At 36.4% G+C, this 27881-nt stretch overlaps 1 protein-coding gene across 8 annotated transcripts in view; it reads left to right on the top strand.

Annotated features, from left to right (window-relative positions):
- The window catches only part of LOC112983650 (DNA repair protein XRCC4), a 191411-nt gene that overhangs the window by 125375 nt on the left and 38155 nt on the right, over nucleotides 1–27881 (top strand). The window lies entirely within an intron of this gene.

The raw sequence follows: 27881 nt of genomic DNA, 5'->3' as shown, positions 1-27881 counted from the left end.
TTTACCCAACTTTGAACATGTGTGAATGATTGCATAAAGTCAGACCTGAGGAGTTACTGATGCTAATACTTCTTTAAAGTGATAGTAGTAAAAGTCTTTCCTTTAAGTGACTTGAACTAGTTTAAGCAAATAGATTGAAGCCTATAAACATATTGTGTAGATTACCATATAACCCCACAGGCAAAAAAGCATGCATTTGTAGCAAATATCAAACTAAGGTGCAGAGCATGAATTAAGTTGTTGTCACAAAACGTGATAATATTACGACTGTCTTTATAATTTCTGAAGATTTGGATGAATTAGGGTTCAGGAAAAAAAAAACTAATAGCTAAAAATGTCCCATTTCCCATGAAAAATTCATGGGAAAGTTCATGTATTTATGTGCTGATCTTTGTGTCTCTCTCTCTGCACTCTTCTTAGCTCAATTGAAAAATATGCTTTGGAAGGCATGATGGCATCGCTTAATGCCTTTTTTGATGAATGTTATTCATAGGAGGAGTCAGTGCTTATTTATTTTTCACTCTGGTTGTTGTATTCTCTTGCCCTATGATGTGAGACTTAGAACTTTTCTCTAGATCTGGGCAGAAATGGGGGTATCTTGTGGTAATTCTGGAATAAAAGTTCAAATTCACAATACCATTTTTAACAGACCAAGGATGGATCATAGCTCATACAGATTTCCTTCGAAATATGATCACTGGGGAGAAAATAGAATTCACTCTTAAAAATAAGCACTCAGAATTTATAACACTTAATAAAAAAATTTTTTTTCTCATAAGTGTCACTCTCTTGGATATTTTCACGTGATCTTTGAGGGGCTGAATAATACACAGAATTACCTCAGGGCTGCAATATGATTGGTGGCATTTTCTTCAAAAACTGATCTATTTTCAAAGTGTGTGGTAAATTAGTTTTGAAAATACTAATTTCCACCTTTTATCTGTGATATTCAATAGATAATAAGCTGTCTAGACAGCTATAGACACAAGTAGACTGCAAGGACGTTTCCTGTGATTAGCAAGGATTTCTGTTTAACTTGGCCCAAAAAAAATCTGATTTTGACATAGAGGATTGTGGCTTGATGGCAGCATGAATTTTTAAATTTACAATCCTGTTTTGTTAGTAAAAGAAATAACTATTTTTGAGAACTGTCTACAACAAAGTCACATTCTGCTCCTCTGCCCCTTTAGAGTCCAGTACACTACAATGAACAATCCCCCTTGCCAATTGTATGTAGTCAGACAGTTTTATTTTGAGACAGTCTGGCAATATTTGCCTGAAATATAATTCACTGCCTTTAGTATTGATCATGCAGGAAAAACTTACGTGGGCAAGCGACTGAATTGGAGTAAGAAGGTGTTTCTCTGGAAACGGGAATGTAACAGGGCTTGGGCTGAGTCATCCTCAGCGCATGAAGCTCCAAGTGCTGTGCCTAGGATGAGGCCTGGGATGATCTTGATGTTTTTGTTTCAATTCCTTTGAGTGAGGCAAATTCTAGAAAAACACAGAAACATTAGATCTTTTTCATACTGTGCAAAGTGTTTCTAATATAGCTAAGGAACCAAGTCATAGCTCTAGTATCCCTGAATCTGAAGACTAATTCTTTTTCTTTGCTTTATCATAGTTACTAATATTCTAATACCTACCATACCAAACTTCTATTCCGTCTGTCTTTATCCCTGTTCTTCTCTTGCATCAAGTGTATACGAATTGTATTTTAAATAACTGCTTTGCAGTATAGGTCACAGCATTTTACATGTCACCTGCCTTGCAGTAGCGTGATGGTGTACCTGAGGATGAAAGATCCATATGCTTCTCTGCGATCCCCAAAGGAGTTTAGAAATCAAAGTGATATGATAGTGGTATATGTTTTTGAGTCTTTTATTTAATTAAAAATACAGTGACTGCTAATTGCTTGATCAGAGAGAAAGATATTAGATCTCCCTAGTTACCTGAAAAATTACAAAAGCAAAACAAACTATTTCCATTTCATTGATGATTTTTCTCAATCGTCCTCCTTTCTTGTGTTTCTGAACTTCATCTGGAGATTTTTGCCAGCAGCTAATCAAGCTTTCATTCAGTTTTCTTGGCTAATAACTTTTGTTTCTTTTCAATCTGTCAGTCATAGATAGGAAAACATAAAATCAATATTACAAGTATTACAAGTCTGTTTTTATGAAACTTCTTTAGTAATTTATGCTGACTGAAGGCTAGATGCTACACGGTGCAAAAAGCTTCATCTCAAGCAGATGGTACATTGGGTGTCCTGCCCAAAATGTTTTCCAATATTGTGTCACTTAACAAAAGGAAATAGGTAAGCCAAGCAAATCACCTCAGCCTGCTATTGGGGAAAAAGTTAACCTCTAAATCCGTTCACTTGTTGGAAATGCTCCATCACAAATATGGACGTACGGCCCTTGGAAGCACGTTTTGCTTTTCTGTTTGGCAGTAAGATCAAAGGACAGATTGTGATCACCTTTGCAAATGCCTGACTGAATCCTTACTTCAGAGCTCTTCTGCACAGACCTGCAGGAAGATTTGACTCTTTACTACTAATGTAAATATTTTAAGGTGTCTATCTCATAAAATCATATCCCATGGTTCTTGCTTTAACACACTAAAGAGCATTTAGTGGTGTTTTCCATTTGCAAGTTTTGCAGACGTCATCAGTGCTTGCTTCATGTTTGCCAGGCAATGAAAGAGTGGTTACAAACCACACATCAAGTGCATAATGTTGTTTTTGTATTACTGTATCATAAATCAATTGATAAAAGACTCCAAATCAAAAGAAAAATAATACCTCTTTACTACTGAGTTATCCAAACCTCTCTTTCCTTTTTTTCTTTCTGAGGCAGAAATAAGGACCTGAAGGTTAGGAATGTATTTCAGGTTTTCTTGGAAATACACTATTTTTCAACACAGCCACTGTTCTCACATGATAGGAATTATATCTTAACTTTTACCATGAAGTTTTACTTCAGTGTAAATCTTACTCTGCAATCATATATATTCAACATTTTTTCTTTATTTCTCCTAAGATTTTAAAATATGATAAGAAGGTATCATGTATGCTTTAAGTTAAGAGCATCTTAATTAAACAAGGAGTCATGAAAAATGGAAGGATTCTATTTCCCCATATAGTTTAGATTTATGGATTTTGAGACTAGCTATGTAGCAATACTCAAGTCCTTTGGAATGAAAATATATTCTTAGATATGAGCAAGAATACTGAAAAGAATGCAAATAAAAAACTGTTTAACATAGTAATTAGAGCAAAAGGAGTACCGCCTTTCTCATGCGTTGTGGGTGGGTGGGATGGCAGGAAAAGGAGTTGAATTGTGTTTATCTATATAGATATCGAATATTACTTTCTCAGTTTATTCAAGGATTAAATCGACTTTTTATGGAAACTTACAAATGTGACTTGGATATGTTAAGCTAAGCGAAGTAGTATAGATGTCAGATCGGTAAAGAACTGAGCTAGGATTTGTGTAACAAGATTTGTTTAAAAAAATCTGTATAATCATTTGCTGAGAAAATGATGTTCTTTAGGAGAAAGTAAAAATTCAGCATAATTAATCGGTCAGTGAAGGGCCAAGATTCATTTTTTTCTGGCTCTCCAGCAGGTTATTTTCCAAACTGAGATATACAATAAAAGCCCCATGCTTTAGACAGATGTTACTTAAAGTTGATAACAGTCAAATGGTGGCTCATAATTTCCACATTTTTTAAATGTGACAAAGGATGGTTCTTAAAATTCATTACATGATTGAGTTGGTAAGTAAAATAAAATTATTTTGGTTCCAGTAACTGTGATGTATTTGTGAAGCTTTAACTGTAACTTGATATCTGGCAGTTTCCTAAGGTGCAAATCGGAGATAATTTGTCAGCCAAGAATATGGAGAGCAAGTTAAGATGCAAATTCTACTTTTCATAATTTGTATTTTATACTGGGAAAAAAATAACAAGAGTAATTCCAATCCATATTTAGAAATTATGCTTATTAATGCATTACTCAAATCTCTCAGGGAGCCACATATGAATAACACTACTATCTATGTAGAATATGCATACAATAGGGAGGCTTAAGTGTAAGGCCTGTCAGCCTGAACCTAGAAATAATTAGATATTTCTATAATAATTTTATTCAAAACTATTAGAACCTATTTCAGAGCAGATAGTACATACTGAAGACACAGAAACAACAGATTGTATAAACTAAACATAGTCTTTACTGAATACAGAATGCTTTAAGTAGTTTGTGTAAACTATAGTCACAGGGTACAGCGGAACCCAAGCAATGTTGGAGTCACTATAACTAAAACAAAAGGAAGTCTGGAAAAAACTTCCATTTCTAGTGCAACATATTTATAACTATTATTTGATTCCTGGAAGCATAAACTTATTTTTTGCTTTTTTCTATCAAAATTGTTTTTATTTGGAGAAGAAAACTAAACGCTTTTTTTAATCTGTCTGTTATTTCTTACTAATAAAGGATCTAATTTTGTGGCCCTCCTTCACATATTGGTTTATCCTAGGAAGAAGACTTTACTGCATAAGACTCAAAATTTCTTCATGTTCTTCTCTATGTTTCAAAATGTGATTCACTCCATCTGCCATATAATGGTCATATTTTTTTTTTCTGTTGAAGAGTTGCAGAAAGAGACTAGTACTATAATCTGATCAAATGATTTAAGGTATGTACAATTATAGAAATGATTTGGGAAAAAGTGTCTTAAATACAGCAAAAACCTTATTGTGGATGCAAGTATGCTGGCTTTTCCTGGGGATAAGAGTAGACACAACCACAAAACATTATTATGGAGAAAATGCTTCATAATTCTGAGAAGCACATGCTAAGAAATACTTTCAATTCAATTGACTGGGATATAGCAGGTATTATTTGCTTGCCTTTTCCACGAAGAACCCCAGTGTTTGCCCCAAACACTGTGACTCTGTCTTTTTAGGTATTCTGCATGTCAGAACCTTCATGTCAGAACCTTTATGTGTATGTGTCTAGTTTTGCATATTTACAGTGGATTTAGATATTAGTGTCAGGTTTTTGGGTTTTTTTTTTTTTTTTGCTATTGAAATCTGACTACTGCCAGCCTGATCCTTCTTCCATTGACTGATAAAACGGGCTTACTGTCAGAATCAGGCCTATGTGTAAGTTGAAGGAAAGAGATACTTCCCCCTAACAACGTTATATTTGGTTTTACTGGAATATTTTGATGTAACCATAGCCCCACTGAATTTGAGAGTTTCTTTGCCACCAGTAGTTTAAATCGTTCTTATTTTACATATGAATACTGCTTTTTCAGAGAGCTCCAGGTGTTGAACATGTATTTAGGAGTCATCAGAAACATCTGTGTGAAGTAAAAAATCATATTCCGATTTCGCAGGTGGGTAACTGAAGGCACTATGTGCCCTTGGTTGCAAAGTGAGTCTAGGAGTCCAACAGTTATCTGAGACTCTTGACAAAATGCTAACTAGGCATTTGGAAGCATCACAAGTTGCAGTGTGATATTTTGTGTCATCTGTACTGCAATCAGCTGCTCCACCAGGAGAGGCCGAAAGAGAGAATAGCAGTTTTATTTTGAATTTTGAAATATGATTGTCATGGTCCTCACGAACACTGTTCTTGGCTTTAGGGTACTGCTGGTCTGATTAGAGGTAGTCACGCATGTAATTGTGTATAGTATCAGCTGTATAGTTTTTACATGTTTTTGATAAATGTGCTTTTCTCATATTCCCTTTTTTCTGTATCTTCCGAAGATTTCTACATTCTAACTAGGTACATACCATTGATTTGAAAAAAGCTATTAGCTGTATATTGCAATATTGCAAGAAGCTACACAGCCTTTCTTTTGATAACCTTTCTACCCCTTTAAAAACACTCAGAGCCTGTGGTGTGTCAGGAATCCTCTTGGGATCATCTCTCTGTATTTATTTAATTTATTGCTTGTGGTTCACATTTTTAAAGTTCTAACACAAGGTTTATTTAAAATGTGGTTTGCCACCACCTATGATTCAGGTAGCAAAAACATAAGTTTATCTTGGAATTTGGCATTCTCAGAGGGTTACACATAGAGATCAGTATTAGTCTCACATGTGAAGTAATTCTTTCCAGTAAAGATTTAACCAAATGAAATTAGATTCCATTGAAAATGAAACCATAACCTTTCATGGTCCCATGGGAGTATAAATTTTACACCATAGTTACCCTTTTAAAAAAAGACCTTATTTTTTTTGAAAGTACATATTGCCATGTCACTTTTTTATATGTTGTTATAATTTAATACAATTAAAAAGAACTTGCAGAGCCTTGGATAGCATGACAAAGCACTATGGTCACTGGTACCTCACATCACTGTAGTAGCTGTATACTGGAGTGCTTAGTCAGTCCTAGAGAACTAAATTTATAAAATGGAGTGTTTAGAAAGCTTTTGAAAATTCACTTATTCAGGCTGGAATATAAACAGGTTAGGAAATCTCTTAGAAGTGGTTCATGTAATATGAGGCTCATGTAATATGAGAATCAAACCAAAATTGTTTTCGATTGCTGAATTAAGTCCTTTTTAGGTTTCATTCACGTTTAGTAATCACATATTTAAAACAAACAGGAATCATTTTATTAAGCCTTGGATAGCTTCTTTTTTTCCCTTTATGTCATGACATCTTCAAGTAGCAGTGGATCTCCAGTCACACAAAGTAGACCCTGTTTTGACTCACCTGTGCAAGCATTAAAAGTGGTAGTGTAAGCTTGTGTTGTCTTGATGGGAGTTTGGATAAGTGATACTAATCTCCTGAACACTTTTTTGCAGCTATTTTATCTTGCATAAGATTGGAGTAAAAGGAAGAGATGTGTTCATCTAGCTGTGTTATGTGACTTGTGGCTGTACAGAAAGAGGGGATAGCTGAAAGGAAATATAGATCCTTTGATTAAAATGCATAAAAAACAGTTGCAAAAAAGCAAAAATAATTGCACATTCAAATGGAATGATTAAGGCAGAAATAAATGCACTGCAGTGCAGTTGCCTTTGGTTTGAAGATGCTTCTTGGTGGCGCCTTGGCTTTCTATTCAGCTAGTTCCTTTGTTTAAAACGAGTATTAGATAATTAGAAAGGCTTCCATGAGCCATGTGAGAAGGGATGATTTATTTGCATGGTGAGTACAAGGTATCAGTATCCACAGCACCATTTCTCCCTATTCCCAAGGGGATGATGGGAAAATATGAAGGCTGGATGCCTAGGGCACAGAAGAATGAACATTATCTTGCTGACCTCTGAGACTGCGATTTCTCCTGAGCAAAGCCACTCTGCTGTTTGGTTTGTAGTGCTTCTCACCCAATTTTGTCACTAATAACAGTCTAATAATTGATTGCTGATAGATAAGTTATTACTGAGTAAGACTATCAGGACTGAAGTCATTGTTTTCTCAGGGCTTGTTCTTTAGAGCAGGATTTTATTGCTGTGACAAATCTGGTAAGATATATATCCCGCATGATTAGTTTATAGCATATTTCAATGAAACTGGTAGCTATGAGACTTTAGCAGGACAGCTTAAAAAACAGAAACAGTACCTTCTACCACCTTTCCAGTAAATTTTGAGTGTTTCTTTTTCCTGTGCCTTTGTAACAAAGCTTTTATACAGGAATGAAGTTTGCATTTGTACTAAATTTTAAATGTTAAGCCTGTGTTAGGTAGGTTGTGGATTGGTATAATGTAATTTATGGCACTATGGATTAGCTTGGCTAAAAACTGTGCGCCCTGCTGGGGTATTTTAATGTGGGAGGCAAAAGAATTGCTCCTCAGGGGTAAATTAAAGTAAGAAAGAGGGGAGACTTTGTGTGGTTGAGCTAACTGCCAGTACTGGAATATTTGTTGGCTTTTGATGTAGACCAAGCTGCAATATTTACAGTCTTTTGGGGGGAAGGGTGGAAAGGAAGAAAAGAAAGAATTCGCATTAAAAACATCAAAGGCGGCAATATTTAAAATCCCTTGTACATGCTTGTGATGTGTATACAGCAGAAAATGTGCCATATTTTTATGAACACTTTTGTAAAGGGTTCTTGATGATGGTGTCAGTTAAACCTGCATTTCCTAAAACAGCTACTCAGGCAGAATTATTTTCACATTCCTTCTAAAAGAAAGAAACATAGAAGATTTTGATTATACACATTGACAGGAGATTAGGACTAGGCTGATGGAAAACTTGTGCAACCATGTTCTGCTGGCTCAGTCCTGTTATCAAAGATAGACAGCATGGAATAATTCAAGACTAAAGCTTGGCTATATCGAGGAGATAAAGCTGCTTCAAATATCTGTTTTGTTCGTTCATTAGACTGATCGTAAAGTATGTCTTCTTGACGGGATTAAATTGGAGGATTCCAAACAGCGCAACTGTCTGTGAAAACTAGTAATCTTCTAACTCATTCAGGACTCCAGGAAACTTTCTGAACAAAATCCCATACACAAAAATACTAAAACATAGGATTCAGGAAATGAGTTCACGAACACTTGCAAACGCCCCTGTTCCATTCAGATGATTGCTCAGCTCCTGTTCAGTGTAAAGTCACTTCTTAAAAGTGGCATTCATTAGATGAAGCTGTTAATCTTTTTAGCTGCATTTGTATTTGTCCTATTTCTTTACTTAACTTTTTAATATTTGATTATCCAAAAAAAGAAAAAAAACCCACCCCAACAAAGCAGGGCCAAAAGCTACCATTTAGAAAAGTACTTTTCAATTTCTTTATGCTAGAATGTGATTAATCCTTGGTATAAAAAACCACAGAACTGTTCCCATGCAATTTATCTGCCCAATAATGACTTCATTCCTTAAGGTGTGAAGGCCATGTTTATATGACCTGCTTGTTTTCACCTGCTTAATTTCACTGGTTGCTGTTGACTGTGAAGACTAGAGCCAGCCAGTAAGAAAAATTATATCAGAGACTTATGTGACCTCCTAGATCATGTATATATGACCCTAAGTGCCTATATATAATGTTGAGTATAAAGTACACTCACTAAAACATTTACTGTGGGTTTCTATCCATCTCTTTTATGTCTTTTTATGTCAGGTTCATTAGATTTACTGTTTCATAGTTACCAAGGATGCTATTGAAACTGAGCAGGGTACAGATATCTTGATATTTTCTGTTCCAGAGCACTTACAATTTAGTGCCAAAGCATAGAAGGATGAATGGGAAATGGACACTAAGTATTAGGATGTGTGTTGAATTTTGTTTTAATTGTTATACCTTCTGCCTTGCAAAATGAGTTATCTTTCAAAATGACTTGGAGAAGGAGCAAAGAAAGGTCTAGAGGGGAGTATGGAAAAGGGTGAGAGATGACACCCAGCACGTTACTGAGCAGACAGATGATAGGGAACAGGATGAGAAGCACTGGTTTGTGCTTTGTCTTGGTATTTATGGTTTATATACTCACATACATGTTTCTCCAAAGCAGTACATTAAGCACCTGAACACCCCTGTCATTCCAGTATTTTCAATATTATTTAGAAAGTCCCCAAATCCATTTGGTATGGATAAAAATTCATATATTTATACAGTACGATCAATCCATATGATACGAGCAAATACATTTTCACGGTCTGTTGGGAAGATACATTTGTTTCTGTCAACTTGTATCAGCATTCAGGATGACAGTAATCAGTATCCTTTCTGACGAATTCTGCCATTAGTGGGAGTGTATATAGCACATCTTTATGCATCTGTCTAAAATCTTGTAAGATAAGAGAAAGAGTTGGACAAATTACACACAATGTGTCTATTACAATAATTTAACAACCCTTTCCATTGCCTTGAAGATAAGAGTTTATTGGAAGCTGCAGAAGGAACAGAATTAGATTAATACAATCCTTGTTTACATAGAATACTGCTGGAAGACTCTCTTGATTATTTAATAACACTTAAGGAAATCCCTTATTTTATTCAGCAGTCAAACCATTCACAAGAATCTTCATGTAGCTATTGTACCATTCAAGCCTGCACATAAAAACATTAATTTGGAAAGGAAAAAGTACTGACACAAATAATTACATGCTTGTATTTTCTTCAAATTGCTAACAAAATAATCTACTGTTACTATACTTAAGACAAAACTGAAGAAAAATGTTCAGTATAAATTCCAAAATGAGGAACAAAAGGGAGTTTAAGTTGTAATGCACATTAAATATCAGAGGTGGGCTATAATGAAAGGCGCTTTTCAAAGTGATCTCAACAATTCAAAAGACATCAATTATTAGGATGAATTCAAATCTGACAATAGCCTAGCAATTGACTTAAATGGGGTCAGGATTTCATTTTGTATCTTTAGAGTCATCACAGTAATAATGATTAAAATTGAGGGAAAGGACCAAACGTGCATGTAAACACTACTGTTTCCTGAGTGTAATTCTATTCTAGAAATAAATGAGACTTGTAATATGCTGCTTCTTAAAAAGCTGAATAACATACTCTTTAAGAGTATAGAAAATGAATGTTTTGTTGTTTATTTACCACTTATATAGATATAAGAAAGAAAATTTTGCATCAAAGTAAAGGACCCTTTTACTAAATAAAAAACCTGGTACATCTAGCCTTGTGTTTTTTCTAGAAAAGACAGAGAACAAAAGATAGTTATCCTGAGAAAATAACTTGTGAGAGGGTTATTGAAAAAGGCTAGAGAAAGGTTGAAAGCAATTTGGTTTGTTTCAGAATACCTGTTTCATAGAAAAGACTTCAGTCAACTTAGCAAAAACATGGATTTGTCCATTGTTTCCATTTTGAGAAATTTAGCACATGCTAAGTAAAATTATCAGATTCTGAAATCCTGTTTGACTACAGAAAGAAAACTGTTATCAAATCTTAATTCATATTAAGGATTTGCCCTGTTCCACTCCCTATATTCATAAAAAATACTTCAAAATATTTTCACAGCAGTTATTTTTCACTCAGAGAGGAATATCATGCCTGATTCATCACTTCAGTGTTCCAGTGTAACTCCCTAAAACCTTTCAGTTACACAAGTGTAAAACTGAAGTAAAGTGATGATAAGCCATATCAGTTAGTTTCTAGTGGCAAAATGGACCATCCGGACTATTACTGGCTTTATCTCTCTGGACTTTTTTCCTGGGAAATTATTAGATTAGCTGGATAAAATTTTATGATTATTAAAGTGACTTGAAAAAATTATGTACTTTTTATCAAGAAATCCCTAAAGTCTTTAAGCTGAAGTACGCTGATAAATGATAAACCTTTTCTGCAAATAAGATGAAATGATCTCTGAAGGTCCCTTCCAACATCAGCCATCCTGTGTTTTGTGATATACACTTGATTTGCTGTTGTTCACAAATATAGGATTATTTTTTCTCAGCTTCTGTATCATTCTAAAACTATACTGAAACATTAGTTCAAGATAGACTTCCTCCATATGTAAATATTCCCCTTTTGTCGTAAATCTGCCTACCTTCAGCACTGCCAGTGTATCTTTAAAGGAAAGAAGTCAGTTACATTATGCCCGGTGGTGGTAATAAGATCCCAAATGATAGCATCCAAACAGCCATTTCAGTTAAAGTAAAAACAGATTTGAAAAAATGAACAGAAGATCCCGTAGTACAGATAGCATATCATCAGGATACAATGACTTCTCCGTTGACTCCTTTAAGGATTCAAAATATATTGCAAGCTGCAGATTCAACATTTTAAAAAGACAGCCAAAAGCACAAATTTATTACCAATGCTATTCAGAGCAGACCCAGAAGCAAAGCTTCCAAAGCAACATAACTGTAACCAGTGATAATGGCCTAGGAGAGAAGCAAGAGAAAGAAGAGGAGCAGTGGGGGAGCAAAATATCTTTGTACTTCCCAAAACTGAGACCTACAACAGTTTGTTGGGCCAGCAAGCCACAGAGGAGCAATGTTCTGCTTGTTCTTTTGCAAACATGAGGTGACTGACAAGTCTGAACACACGTAATACCTGTTCAGCTGGCTGTCTAGCAGGTTCCTAGGTACTGCCACTAGCCAAGCAAGCGGCATGTGCACAGCTCCAATTATACACCTACATTCACCCCACATCATTTTGTCCAAGTCTTGGGCTTAACACACTTGGGCGGGTGGTAGCTGACAGCAAACATGGAATACTTGTAGTGGGGAAGTAATGGTTGTTTTTCGGTAGAAGGGTGAGGAAGTTAGGAGCGTTTAAGTGTATTGCAGGAGAGTTAGAAAAAGGAGGTAGATCTCAAAATATTGTCAAAAGTGGGGACTGAATTGTAAGAGCTGGAGGAATTGTGATGGGGAGGAACACTCAGTATTGCCAAACTGAATGTTGTAGTACTTAAGACCTCTCAGTCTTCCATTTGTTGTCTTGCTTTCTTCTATCCAGCATAACATTTTGAGATATGCGTATCCATGTTGTATCTTCTGTTTGCCTGATTTACATCTACCCTATTTCTGCTCTAGATAATACCGAATCAATTGCTATCTCTTAGGGCAGAAGTATGGGTGCTTATTAGACTATTTATTCAGTGTGACTCAGTGCAGAATGTTGCCAAAGACGACAATCCTGAGTTCACAAAGTCTCTAATGAAATCTTTTGGCAGGTTGAGATGTTCCTGGTGCCATTAGAATGCTTTCTTAGACTAGGTTTACAAAAAAGGCAAGGTCTTTAATGGTACTGTAAGAAAGAATTAGCCAACTGCTCCTCTTTTTCATGATTTCTTGCAGAACCGTTCCCAGGATTCCTCTGTCCTTACCTGTTCTCCTTTTGTTAAACTAAGAAGATAGAAGTTACTTCCTCATTAGCTCTGACCTTTCTATTGCTAAGATCCCTTTGCAAAACCAGGTCAGATATAGATAAGCCATACTGAATGTGAAGATATATGTTGTATAGATGGTTAAATCTTCTTGTGTTAGTATTTGACTGGGACAGAACTTACACAGTTTACAGGATAAAGTAGACTTCAGCATGACATTGCTCTTTTATAGCATTGAAAGTGGACTTTTCAAATGCCTCGAAAGTTGGCCTAGCTTAACTTCCATTAAAATCAGTGGCTAATCTTTAAAAACAAAGCTGAGCCACAACTGAGTACTCGAGAAGAATTTTCCAAAAAACATTTAGGTTTCACGACATATCAACTAAAGACATCTTGCTCTTCAATAGAAAAATGTACAAGTGAAAGAAGATGCTGATTTGAGGAACCTTTGTATCAATGAAGTTCAGTATCATTTTTTCTATAGATGGCAAACAGCTCTAAATTTTGCTGGCTGAAGATTCTGTGCAGACCTTTCACATGACTTGGTTCTTCCTGAATCTAACCTAGCTCCTTGCATCTTTGTTTCACATCTTAACTGCTTTTCTTAGATGACAGTTTTTCTTGTACAAAATTTAAGGATAGTGCTTACTTTTCAAACATTCTGCTGGTGTTTATTTAAATACTGTTACCTTAGAATTAAAGAGTTGAGTCTCGGTTAGGACTTCCAAATCAGCAGCATGAAAATTTGTCACACCTAAAATTGCTGTCCTTAGCAGGGAAGAGACATTCCAAATGTAATTGACTTCTCTATTTTTAACTATATTCCTTAGCTGAGTCATGCTGACAAGTGCTTTTCATCTAGAAATTTTCCACTTGTTAGACTTAGTCAATATGATATGGAATTTAGAAAATGAACGTAAATGAAGTCTAACACTGCATAAAGGTGCACCTGTGTGTAGGTTAATTTGCCATCGCCTGACATCTCCAAATGTTATTCTTCCATTGTATATTCTTACAAAAGTATGTTGTCTCCCATAACACAGTTTCTATTGTCTGCTAGAGCAAAATGTGACTGCCTTAATGTACATGAAGAAAAGAAGTTGTCAGATATTAGCTCGCTCTTTGATATTACTTCTCTGTGCAGTTTTAACTAGGCATTTAGTTGTAGAAGAAGAAAACACAAATATAAGATCCATAGTTGTGTTTTTTTTCTTGAGGCAGCTCATAACCTTGTCAGTAACATCTGGCAATAGCTTTTGGAATCCATTCCACCCCATTTATGGTGTCTAATTTGGGCAATTACCTCACCTCAGCTTCAGGTCTGGCCCTAGATAAGTTAGGTCCTGTCTGCCAAACATAGCTGTCTAAATTTCATATGGTGTTAATGGACAGAGGGTGGTAGGTACCTTATAAGACTGGTGAAGACAAATCTGATTCATCTAGCTTAGATTTTGCACTCTCTCCATTAGATGCCATGTAGTTCCCATTGACTCTAGGGAACCAATAGGAAAAGTTAGACTCCCCTGTCTGAATATTGAAGATTTCTGGCTTTGGACAGTCTCCTGGAAAATAGGAATTGTAGTTAGTGTCTCAGGCTATGCAGTCTAGCATCCAGAACATCCATTAGGCAAGTGTTCTCATATAAACTTTTATGAAAAGGGGAGGGAAGGTGCTGTGATGTGATGTCAAGTTTGTAATTAATTTCATTTGATTTCATCTAACTTTCTGAGCTTCTCTAGAGAATTTTGTTGATGGGATCGTGGAGCTACCCTGCTAATTCTGGATTATGACAAAGTTCTGTGCAAGGGCGGTTCAGGACAGGCATGCCCAAGGAACATGTAGGCTGTCTAGGAAGACGCTTAATGATTCCAGATGCTTGTGGAGTTGGATATTCCTAAGTATGTAGACCAAATAACAATTTCAGTTAAGTGGGCTCTTGATGGACTGATCTCATCTCCCGATTTAAAAAGATTTTTATAAATTTAATTTCTAGGTAACTGATTCAAATGTGTTGGATCATGCTGATCATGTGAAATCACATTTGAACTAAAAACTTTTAGAAGTCACAAATGTTAAAGATAATTAATAAGCTTTGATGACAAGATCTGTAGTCTTGGAAGCCTGATTCTCTTCATACTTACACTGCTGTGGTATAGAAGAATTTAGACAAAATCAGCAGAGTGGCAGGGTATAAGAAGTTCCTACAGATGATACTAACATATTGATTCTTTAATAGTAGTACTACGGATCTACTGGCAGAGGAGAATTTGAGTTTTAGAGAAGAGAAGGAGGAGTGTTTTGCAAAATCGGCCCCTTGTACACTACAGAAATTAATTTTTAGTTAGGGAAGAAATCTGTGCTGCAAGACAGGAAATGACTGGGATATAATCAACAAATTCAAGTTGTTTTATAAAAGCTCTTGAGCAAGACATCTCCCTAGACTTTCATCATATTCTCAGAAACAGGAAACTTTAAACATATACCAATGCATCACAAATGCCATAAGGCATTTCATCCCTTATATTATTTTCAATATGGTACTACTACTTTTATTTTGTCATTCTTATTATCTTTCTTCAAAATGAGTTCTCCTGCAAGTAACCAGGCTGTCAGATAAATTATAATAAAAATTAACTCAAAAGGGAATTCAAGGAGCAATCCACATTAAAATTAAAGTATACTGTAGCATTCCATATTCAGTCTTCATATAAAGCTTACATGAGAATGCACAGATTGGACTAGTTCTGAAACTACTGTACTTGTTATAATAGTATCTGATTCTAGAAGAATTTTTTTCCAAATTTTAGTATACACATATTAATTGAAATGGTAGAGAATTTCACTACCGGACAAGTATACAAGAAAGAAGATAATACATAAATTATTTGAAAGCATACATGTTTTTAATTGGGAGACTAGAACAACCTCCATATGACTGACATCATAAAGCTCTCTAGTGATTAATTATGACTCAACTGACATCACAAAGATGGCACAGATGTGTGACAAGGGCTTAAACAGCAGGCTTCAATTATATTAGTAGGCACTTACGGAAAAAAAACATAATTAGGCATGAGCCTAACTCATGCATGTAGACTTCCACCTTGCATGGTTAGGGGACACACACACTCTTGGTCTGGCTAGAGACTGCATTAAGCAAAATACTAGGAGACTAGAGGTGTAGGACCTGAAGGTTTCCTCCTCCTTTCCCAAAGCTCAAATTTAACAGCTTGTGTCTTGTGCTGGCTGGACATAACCATTTCACCAAATCCACCAGCTTCTTTCGTATCTAATGTGTTAGAGAGAGAGCTGTCAATATTTTGAACAACACTAGACTTTGCCTACTAGGACTTTTCCAAAGTCGCAGGTTATGACAAAAATCAAGTAGCACCAATCTTGTGCAACTTCTGTTTTTCTGATGCTATTAAGAGAGTAGAAAACCTGATTAGACCTGTCCAGCCAAGTACTCCCTGAAAAATTCTTTCTTGCCCCCTCTAATTGCAGGTGGTTGGCTATCCTAGAGACTGCCTGTCCTACAGCATACCCTTATACTGCAGGTGGTTGGCTATCCTAGAAACAGCCTGTCCTGTAGAATATTCTAGGATCCCCATACTGAGAGTAGGTTGCTGTGCTTTCTCTGGTAGAAGGAGCCAAATAGTTGAGGTGCCAAGGAGTTATGGCCTATCTACCTTCCTGCTTACCAGATCAGCTCATGGCTGGATGATGTGAGCAGACAGTGGCAACCCAAAGGATGTAGTCCTGCTTATCTGTGTCTTTTACTTATTTCAGTCAAATCCTCCATCTGTCCAACTGGGGAAGCATTTCTTGTGCGTTACAGATAACGAGGATGGAGAATGCCTGATTGTCCTGGGCTAGAGAAGCTGGCCTGGGGTGTACAATTCTCATTGCATTCCTTTACTCTCATACCCGGACTCCAAAGCTAGAGATATTTAATTCCTTGTATTCTTCCCATGCATTAGTCATTCTGCAAAATTGGTTATAGTGGGACAGAAGTTACCGTTACTCCTCACCGTACAGATCTAATAAAACAGAGGAATACTACTTAAACTGTGAACAGGTGATCCAGGGGCCTTTGTGAGTCCATGGAGCACAATGTGTCCAGGTGCTCCCCCAGGACAGTGCAGCACTGTATTAACCGCATCACAAGACCGTGCCTGCTGGGCTCACTCATCTAATCTGCGCAGCTGTGCGTTTACCTCACCATGGTGCAGTCATCTGCACCTATTTGAGTAGCTTCATGTGAAATTTGGAACAAACCAAGTATGTTAATTGTGTTTCAGGCATAATCTGTTAGTGGTTGACATTGGTCGGAAGCTGATTATTAATCAAATTAGTATGGTTTTTACTAACAAAAGTCTCAGTCTTATATGAAGCATATTTTGGCTGAATTCAAAATTCACAGAAAAATATTTAGTCAACTGAAAAAGCAGGTAATTGAAAAATGTTTGTTAGAACTGCTTTGTTTTGAATTCTGACTTAAATGTATTTTAAAACTGTAAACCACATCATTGGAATACTTGGGCATTTTCTTTTTGGCTCATAACCTATTAATTCACAGTATGTACTTTGAAACAGATGCTTTTTCGTGCTTTTTTGTATTAATGTTCCTTATCTCTTCTTCCTCATACCTCTAGCCTGCTAAGTGCAGCCACTGCTATTCTCTGAAGCTAATGCAAGAATTTAAAATTCAAATTACTGACAGACATGGATTGCTGTTGAAACAAGGCATCTAGATGTTCTCAAACACTTTGATCTAAACCACTATGAATGTATAACTCAATGAAATCTATCACATGTTTTTTATTTATGTTCCCTTTTCTATCAGTAGAGATGTCTTTTACGTGATCTCCAAAGCCCAGTCTGACAATTGCTCTAGTGTTTTAGGTATTTTATATACTTGCCACTGAACTATAAAGAGCAAAGTATAAATATTGCATGTATGACATGTGGTCTCTAGGGTTATTAATCAACGCAGAAGGTTAACTGTTTGCAACTTACAATTCTTTCATTACATTCAGAAAATACTGAAAACGAACTGTATTTTCTCTTTGAATGCGTGAGAGATATTTTAGGCTAATTTTATTGTACCATGTGTTGTAGTATGCGATACAACCATTCAGGATTTAAAATGATGATTTAGTTAGACTGCAAAACTATTGTATAGATATGGTGCCTTTATAGCCCTAACTACAAACTATCTGAAGATTTATTATGCATCCATTTCATTTTCTAGTAATGAAAAAATTACATACAACTAATAACTTGGAAAAAATACAGTACTGAGCTGAAGAGAATGAGCCTCTAGAAAGGGGATCACTTGGATTATGGAAAAAATCAATTTTGTTGCAAACAGGTATGATTAAGGTGTGATCAATACAGTGTGATTAAATGGACAAACATAAATGCTTATCAAGTCATATATATATTTTCCTTTTATATGTGGACCCAGTCTGCCAGCTTAGTCATATTGATTGTGAAAATCACTCAGAGATGAGTCTGGTTTTGGCCTTTCAGTGGCATGCTTGTACGTGCATCAGTCAAGTACCCACTGAGCTACCGCCATGAGCTCAGGTCCTAGAATGCCCTCATAGGGCCTCTGGTTTCTTATCTCTTTTTTTTTTTTTAAATCCCACTGTGTCATTATATTTGTGTCATTTTGAATTTTTAATCAGAAAAAAGAGGAATATAAAAATATTAATTCAGGAGCACCAAATTCTCTGTTATTTCAGAATGCAAATCTAATGTTGGACAATTCCATAACTACATGGAGCTGGTGTCAACTATTAGATTTTGATCTGTGTGGATTGAAATTTCAATTTCTTATCATGCATTTCCTAGGAATTGTTTCATAGGTAATTTTGCTATCTGGGAAAGATAGGGACCGGAATTGTGAACTAACGGTTCTTAGAGAGCCTTCAGGGCTTTGATAAAGAAGTGGATTATTATTCTATGGATTTAGGCAAAATTTCATCTGAATTACTTTTATACGGTATGAAGTTTTTTGGTTAGGAAATGAAAACGTGTTTTGTTCTCCAAAGTGAAAGAATAATAATGGAAAATGTAGTTACTAATGTCTCTCCAAGGGGTCACATGAACCATTAAAACTTTCATGAAAAGATACTTCATAAAGAAGCAGTCTACCAAATTTTTAAGTCAACCCCCAAATCAGTGGCAACAATCTAATTTCACCCTGATTTGGAAATTAGCCTGTGAAAGCCATTTATATAAATGGTAATAAGGGACAGCTGAAAGCTATAGCATACTGTGGCTCACTGAAAGGCTGCAAGAATCTAGTCCCAGTATGAAATGAGAACATTAGAGCTTGTATATATTTGCTTAGCAGAAATTGGGGGAGTCTCAGGAGATTGCTGTTCCCCTCGTTCTCTAGGAAGCCGTTGCTGTTTTGGAAGAGAATGCAGCTCCTTGCTAAATGAAAAGTCCTTATGGCAGAATATTAAAAAGTAGGCCACGCTCTTGGTTGCTGTAACTTGAACCAGTTTCAGTGACATCTTGAGCAGGATATTGGAACGTGGCGTTTCAAGACGGTATGTGGTTTGAAGAAGTTGGCATGCTTGTACTGCTGAAATCATCAGTTTGAACCACACTCAACACGAATATTTGCATTGCTACTTTAGTTTATGACAGTATAATAATATAAAAAGAAATGCTCAGAAATGCTGATGACAAGCAGACAATACCTTTATGCAGCTGTGGAGAAGTATTGAATTCTGAAACATGGGTCATTTTGTAATTTTTGAATTTGTACTTGTTGATAATCCATTATAGTTCCCATTGAAATAGCATTGTAAGCATTCCTGTTGTTTTTTCAAAGGAGTCAGATGAGGACCTTAATGAATTATAAAGGTATCATGTTTATCTCTGGGGGAAAAAAGCTTTCATCTTCATTCCCTCAGATCCCTGTGCATTCACAGTCAGAATGGTCACCTACTGAATTGACCAGAGTAATGTGCTGAAAATTTGCCTAATAGAAGGAGAAGGAATTTATCGCTAATGTGTTTCAGGCTTGCCAGAGCTGATGTCTTATTTTGAACTGTTGCTGTTGAAATTCATAGGGGTGGTGAGTGAAACTCAGAGGGGAGGTGAAATTATTCAAAGTGGTCATGATTTAAAAACTGGTTGCCAGGAGCTAGATTCCTAGGAATAAGGTTTTGGAGAGCACAAGTTGCGTTTAAGCATCCTGTCAATTATCAGGAGGGAAGATGTGTAAGCATCCATGACTTGTGAAATTAAAAACCACCTCCTTCACTTTCCGAGGAAAATACCTGAGTAAGAAGTTTGAATTTCAAAAGAGCGAACTCAGTGAGGTCAGTGGGATCTGCTGAACACTCATCGTTCTTCTTCAACAAATGGCCACTCCGTACTCTCAGCGTGGAACATTTCCTGCTTTCAGACACACGTTATATTCCACTATCTCTTTCACTTTTGCAAGTGGACTACTTAGTCACCCTGGTCTTAGTAGTTAGGCCTTACTATTACCTTGATTATGTAGATAAATTACTGCAAAATAAGCAGTTAATTTAATAAATGAATTTAGAGAGCAGTACTATTGCACAAGTCTCTACATGATGCTCTTACTCCACAACTATTCTTTTTTGTACTTTAGCTTTATCCAGTTCCAGAGGAGACAAAGTCAGACTCCAAGGCAGCAGTCTTATAGCACAAGAATATCCAAATGAGGAATTGTTCTGCAATTGCTCTTCCAGGGTGTTTCCAAAGTAGAAAAGCTTTGATTGTTTCAAGACCTTTGAAATTATTATTTTATCAAATAGATGTCCCGCTGTACTAGTGCGTTGATAATTTTACTTTGTGTGAGATAGTTCAGCTTGGTCAGCTTTTAAAAATATCTCTGAAGCTGAGAAATCTGAGAATTCTGCTTGACTTATGCTTGTGTAAAGGAGCTCAAGTAAGCTGATTTAAAATTTGCTTCATTTCAGTGTCTAGATAACGTTGGTACAGTGATCTGTTCTGTACGTATGTTGATAGCATATTTGGCATTCAATCAAGTGATACGTATTTTTTAATATTTCTGTGGCTTAACCTACAAGATTGCAGCACTAGCCAAGATTAAGTGATGTTATAGGACAGGCTTTGTATTACTGCTCAGTCTGTATACAGCACAGCTGGAGAAATAATGCAAAAAGTATTAAAAATTATTATGGAAAACATGAAGAGGTCTTATGAGAACTGCAGGCTTATTAAGCACAAGAAACTGTACCATATGTGAGGTTTGCAGAGACTGTTTTCTGGGGAAAACAGCCCTTGGAGAAACTAATTCCTGCAGTTTATCAAAGGCACAAAGCAAGACAAACTAAAAGAAAAGTAAATAGACTGACAGAGCTGCCTTTGTCAGGGCAGGTTTGAGGCTCAGGGACCTTGCAGTGTTGTTGCTTCCTGTTGTAGCTACCACAAATGTTCCTCACTCTGTCTCTGCTAGTTGAATCCTTTTAGTGCACTTGATTACTCTTCTTTCATCTCTTCAGTTGGGATAAAAGTGGAGGGTCGGGGGGAGAGCCATAAAATAAGAGCTTGAATCGAAGATGTTGCTGTTCTGCTGCAACCTTTCTCATAAGTTGCCTGTCTTTCTCTGTATAGGACTTGATTCACTGAGGTGCCTGAATTCTGGTCAGGTCCAGTAAAGCATGAACTTAGCCACTTAAGATGCTCTTTTTAATGGTATTTGGATTCCTATGGTTGCAAATAGAAATTTCCTGGAATTCTTGTATATGTCTTGGCACTCAAACTCCCAATGGAATGATTTAGGTGCTCAGTCAGCACCTAAAAGGGAAATAAACACACAAAATCTGCAGAACAGTACACATTTTGGAAAAAAAAAAAAAATGGTACAGAATATGACTGTAGGCTTTCTTCATTCCTGTAGACCATATCTTGGACAGAAAAAACTATAAAGTCATATGTGCTCTGAGAAATATGCTGGCTGTTGTTTTCAGCCAGTACACCTGCATTCTTTAATGGTATCTGTTGTTAGAAATTGGATGTTTTCAAGGTAGACAAAGCCTTAAAAAGGCAAAATAGAGCAAATTTAGAGGAAAAAATCAGCATACATTATATACTGCTTGCAGTTCTGTTCTTCTGGAACATGTTTGTTCTCCCCAGCTGGAGAGCTAAATTTTTTCTTCTAAAAGCATTTTGCACTTTTAAGAATTCTTTTATGCCATAAAAACCTTGAAAAGCTGTTTGGTCCTGTTCTGCCTTCAGGAAAATTAGGAACTCTATTGCTCTGAATAGAAAGAGGACTTGATACTTTGATACCTTCAGGCTTTTGGAGGGCACACTTTAGGCAGGGGATTTTCTAAGAAGGGAAGGAGCAAAGGATAAAAGAAGAACATGCATTTCCATCTTTTCTTCTGCCAGCTCTTAGAGTTGAAGACAGAGATCTAATATCTTAAGGTCTAAATATATTTAAGGCAGGAGGAAAACCATTTTTAACTTTCTTAGTCAGGTACTAGCTGTAAGAGGGCCACTAGAAATTTAGTTCATGCCAAACTGTTCTGCCCTCCTAGTAGGAAATGCAAGTACCCAAACCCCCTTCATGTCAGTAATCTATGCTTTCTATGTGGGATGAGAAAGCTTGGGTTGTTTTTTCTAGCTGAACTTTTGATCAATTGGCTTGAATATTAGAGTTAACTGTATGTCAGATTTCCAAATACAGTAGATGTACTAAAGCAACAAACTCCAGCTTTGGAGGAAGGACCTACTAAGTAATAACAGCCAGAAAACTTCCGTGAGCTGTGTGGTGCTCTGTAATTCTCTTCCTGTTTACTAACCATATAAGCTGACTTTGGGAACTGTCTGCTATTCTTTTTTTCTCTAAAGTGCAGTAGCGAGCTATAAAACCAATCAAATGAAAGCCCTTAAGGTCTAGTGGGCCATAACCGAAACAAAAGGTACAGTTTTCTTTTAGCACAACCAACACAACATTTCTTTGATTAGACAGCTGAAAGTCAAAGTAAATAAAGGAAGAAGATCATGACTTGCTCTTACTTTGGGACCAATTAATAGTTCCTTTGATAACACCCTAATTCCTTTTTTTCCGGCTTGTCCTTCCTTTCCTTTTGCTGGTTAAGCACTCTCAGTAGAGCTTTGTCTAATATTGTGGGCAGAATTTTTTTTTTTCTTTCCAGGTAATTAGATTTTTGTTTGTTATGGAGACAGAGGCTACCTTTAAATAAATGGATAAATAGATAAGCTTCTCTCACAATCCTTTTTTCTTTCCACTATAACTAATGTGGTTGGATTAAAACATTTTGTGCCTTCTGGATGGAAAATTAAGCCATTTTGTTTTGTTCTATTACTTTTTTTTTTTTTTTTTTGGTTCACTTAAAATTTGAGTGTTAGAAGGTTTCTGAGTACCTTACTGGATTAAAAAAAAAAAAAAATGTGTGCTGGAGTGGGGAGTTATAGCTGCATGTATTTCTGAAAGCACAAAACATTCTGGAAAATATATTATTTTGTTTATTTCCTAATGGATCCATTTTTTTCTTAAAAACATGTTCTCTATGCCATACACCAAAAAGAATGTAATTGTAACAGGTGCCATAAAATTAGATATAGTGTTATTTCACTTATTTCATTACAGATGTTGATATTACTTTAGCAATAAAAGTGATAATTAGCAGTGATACATAATTAAATTTATAAGTTTCACCTACGGCTATATATTTGTTTACAGTCTTCTCTTACTGTCACATTCAGATACACTTTCCAGGCTTTTTTGTCCCTGAAACTGTTTGTGGGAAGCTTTCTTCAGTGTTTCAAATAGCTGTAACACTGGCAAGTTGACGTCTTTGTGCTGAGCAAAAAATTTTAATTTCATACATCCTTGCAATTTAGGTTTACTTTCCTGATTTAATCCTAGGGTAAGGACTAATTTCCTTTCATGGTGATTGTGTAGTATTCAAACCTTACAATTTACTTCGTTGTTTTCCTGACATTTTTTTTAGAAAGATATTTCTATATCTGTAATTTGATATTGGATATGTTATTATCTATAATCTATAAATTCTTTGTTTTGTATGTGCCCTGGAGCACGGGGTGGAGCAGGCTCCAAAACCGTGGAGCAGACTAAATACTTTTCAGTTTGGGTATGTGTTTTAATAACGTTGGAAATGATAGCTCAATACAGCTTGTTGATCGGCATGAAGGAACTGTAAGGAAACAAAGTTTTTCTAGCAAATATTCTTGCGGGAATTATTGAGAGCAGAGAATCCCTCAGGCTGGAACAGGGCATTCTGTAATGGTGCTCCATTTCTTTGTCTTATTCTTGATAGCGTCAGCTGCTAACAGCAGGGACCACTTAGGGGATTTAAAAGCATAAGATTAACTTAAAAAAAATAAAAAGTGTTATTAAATGTGTGAATTTCCGACCATTTTCTTAAATGCCTTTGAGCTTCTTTCATTTGGGTTATGCTCCACGGGTGGAAAACAGTCTACCCCCCCCCTTTCTGGGACGTTTACCATACTTGGAAATATTAAGTCACAGAAGCAATTTTATTTTTAAAATTAATAAAGATCTAAGCTGGAATAACAAGGCTTTGTGCCCTTTACCTGACATGTTCCACTGAAATCACTCTAAGGCTCCAGCTGATGATTCCTGGTTAAAAATAAAATGCCCATTAAGTTATGGGGGTTATGGGTCTGGCTTATCCAGACAGACTGAAATCTGATCCACCTTTGGGATCAAAGGCTATGAATAGGTTTGGATGTGCTTCCTGTCCACTTTTCTTGGGTATGTGTAGCCAACTAATCTTTCGAAAAGCTCTCTGTTATGAGTGAGAAACCACATGGTTGCTCCTTCTTTGCTTTTCTTGTCCTTGTTCTGTATCTCTGGTTTTGTGTGTTTATCGCAAATGGTTTTTAATGTTCCACAAATTTATTACCATTAGATGACTAATATTACAGCACTGCTGGGACCAGATCACCCACCTTGAGGGTGAGGAGGAGGGTGGCTCTCGGCTCCCCCTGTGCTGGCATGACCGCGCTTTGAGTCACAGGCTGACTCATCTCTCCGCCTCTCAGAAGCCCCGGACCTACAGCGCAGGAGATACGGAATTCCTCGTTCATTTCATTCGTTGCTCTTAATTAATTATCAGACATAAAATTAGTAGTACTGTAAAAGTGATAATTCTAAACAGACTTGTTTCTCCCCTCAGTCTCTGCAGAAGGCCCTTCTGCTGTCACCTTTACCTTATGTCAGCACTTAAAAGCAGCACTGAATCTTTCTGTTGGGAGAAGTTAGATGCGGTGACTCCCAGTCTGCCTACTGCTTTAACTATGAGAGAACACAAGCCTTTGCTGATAGCCATTATCAGCTTTTCAAAGCCTTTCTGAGGAGCTTGCTGATTTTGTGTGTGTGTGTGTGTGTTGGTTTTGCTGTTTCCTGGATTAAGTCTTAGCCAGCAGCTTTTAACCAAAGTTCTGTCTCCCAAATGCTGTATTTTGTCAGCATATTGCAGTGACATTGATTTTGTTTGGTTGGTGTTTTTAATATTTCTTCTGTGGAACAAGGCGCAATTCTTGTCTCCATTCCTGACAGGTAACATCTGGTACCTTAGGGAATGAAATGGTTCTCTTACTCAATTGGAAGGAACATTTTTTTTAACCACTGCCACAAAAACTGGGTCTTTAGAAGGACTGAATGCTTGAATCCGTAAGGATTGAAAGGGAAATGTTGTTGCTGAAGGCACATATTTGAATACTTGATGATATTAGGTTACTTAGATGTTACAAATAACATTTGTTTCACTATCCCAGGGTATTATGCAAACAGTGATTAGATTTTCATTTTGGTGAAGAAAATAATTGTGTTACTTAAAAAAAAAAAAAAAAAAAAAAAAAAAAAAAGTTGGTGTTTATGAAATAGATTACCTGCAATGGAGTTACATGGAAGGGGAGGTAGAATTGTCTAACGCGAGTGCATCTAAACCCTTGAACTCTTGGTAGAGCTGAGAGTGAGCACACTTTCATTTCTGTTTTCAGCAGAAATGTTAAATAGATTTTCAGAATCTCCCTAGGTGAAGCACTGTACCCTGTCCAGCCAGCTCCCCCGCGGCTGCCTGGTTTTCAGCTTTAGTTTGCAAAGGTTAGTGTCAAAAAATTAATTAATTAGATGTTTTTAAAATCAAAGCATTAACAAGTAAACTGGAGAGTTTTGATAAGGAATTGATTGTGTGTGTTAATAAAGACCTAGAGGTACCACTTAAATCTTTTTTCCGAATTTAGACAAGCTTTGACTGTGGTATTGTGTTTGATACTGTTCAGAAAGACAAGCGTTGTAAAGATAAGGACTATTTTTGTGTTAGTTCATCTGGCTGAGAATTTTATGATACAAGCATAGTACCCTGAGAAACAACATATCTTAGCAGACATGCACTGACAGGCCATATGTTTACCCTCAGGTATTCTTATTCTTTACGGTGTTATCAGTAAAGGCTCCATAAAATTCCCCTTGAGGTTATAAGTATTTTTCCCTTAAATCCTAGGTGGGTCATTGCTCAGAGCCACGTCCCATATTCAAAACTTAAGAAGAACATGCCTTCCTATTCCATAAAAAGGGTAAAATATTTCCTGGATTGTTTTTTGCTTTCTTTTTGTGTCGGGATAAGATGACTGCAAAGTCAGAGCAAGTGAAATCTTTGTGGCTAAAGCCTGTACACATTGGATTCGTATTGTCTGAAATTACAGAGTGAGGCTGAGAGAGCAACACACAAGATCTGTATATCAGATGAGAGAGAAAAGAAATCAATTTTTTCTGACCCTTATTATTTTTTATCCCCTGTTTCATATATATCCCCAGATATGCAGAGCTCTATTACCAAGCTTATGTAGAGGGAATGGGATAAGAACAGTCTAATGAAAATGGATAAAATTCACATATTGGAAAATCAGTAGGACTTAGTGATACAAATCTAAGAATACAAAAAAGCAATAACACTTCTAATAATCTAGTAGACTTGTTAGCAGATAGGCTTGCTGTACATTCATTGTATAATTAATATTTAATAAGGCTGTCTATAAAATTTGATTACAGTATGCATCCAAACTGCAGCATGTACTTGCATATATAATTAACATAGTTGAACTCTAAATATTTAGCTTTTTTCAACTGCTTTGACAAAAATAAAATGAACTTCAAGAAGAAAGGATGGAAAGTATGGGTTCAAACTACTAGGATTAAAATCCTTCCAACAATTTTTGTGTTGCTTATGGCCATTTCTAAAACTTTGACAGCCTAATAGCACTTTTTTATACCATAAAGCAAGGGTAAGATTTCATCAAATCTCCTTGTGTTCATTTGGCTGCTGTATGAATGATTACCCAAAATATAGAATGACAATGTGTATCTCATCCCAGAGGCTCTTGCTGATCTCTGTTGAAAGTCAGAAGTAACTTATCCTGCAATTTTAAGGCAGCCGTCATCCCAGAAAATGGATGGGCACTGGAGACAGCACACCTGAAGGTGGAGGTCGCAGTTTCTGTCGAGCAGAAATGACACAAGCGGAAACGCAGCTATCGTGGGCCAACGTGGTCTGCCCCCAGCTTGCCCTCTGCTGAGGTTGCGGAGGCGTGTGTCAGGCAGCGGCGGCGATGGGAATGTGCGTGCTTATAGGTGTCTCTACCCCCTTGGTCTGGTGCTGGAGCAACCAGCTGTTTCACAAAGACAACAAGCAGTCTCCAAATAACGTCTTCTGCTCTCATCCAGCTGGGAAGAATTTGAGATTGCAAGTGCAAACCTGATCATCTTTGTGAAAGCGTAGTCCTTGATTAATACTTTTTCTTACGTGTTTCAGAAGGTAAGAAGTCTTTGTATTAAAGACTTTATATTAAAGGCTTCCCATTCTGTTCAGGCTAAGAAGTGACTTTTTATAGTTCTGGCTCTTCCGCTTGCCAGGTATGATATTATGTGCATCAACACTAGGGACTGTATTTTCACCAATATTAGGAACCATATTGGCTGCAGTCTTGGCTGGCTTTTGTCATAGCTGATACAGACTTTTTGTCATAGGTTTTATTAGTTGAAACTTCTGCAAATGTAGTTTACTTTTCACTTTTATAATAATAAATGACATC

This window comes from Dromaius novaehollandiae, chromosome Z (genome assembly GCF_036370855.1).
Source record: "Dromaius novaehollandiae isolate bDroNov1 chromosome Z, bDroNov1.hap1, whole genome shotgun sequence".
Taxonomy (NCBI): domain Eukaryota; kingdom Metazoa; phylum Chordata; class Aves; order Casuariiformes; family Dromaiidae; genus Dromaius; species Dromaius novaehollandiae.
This window is presented reverse-complemented; position numbering and strand designations above follow the sequence as displayed.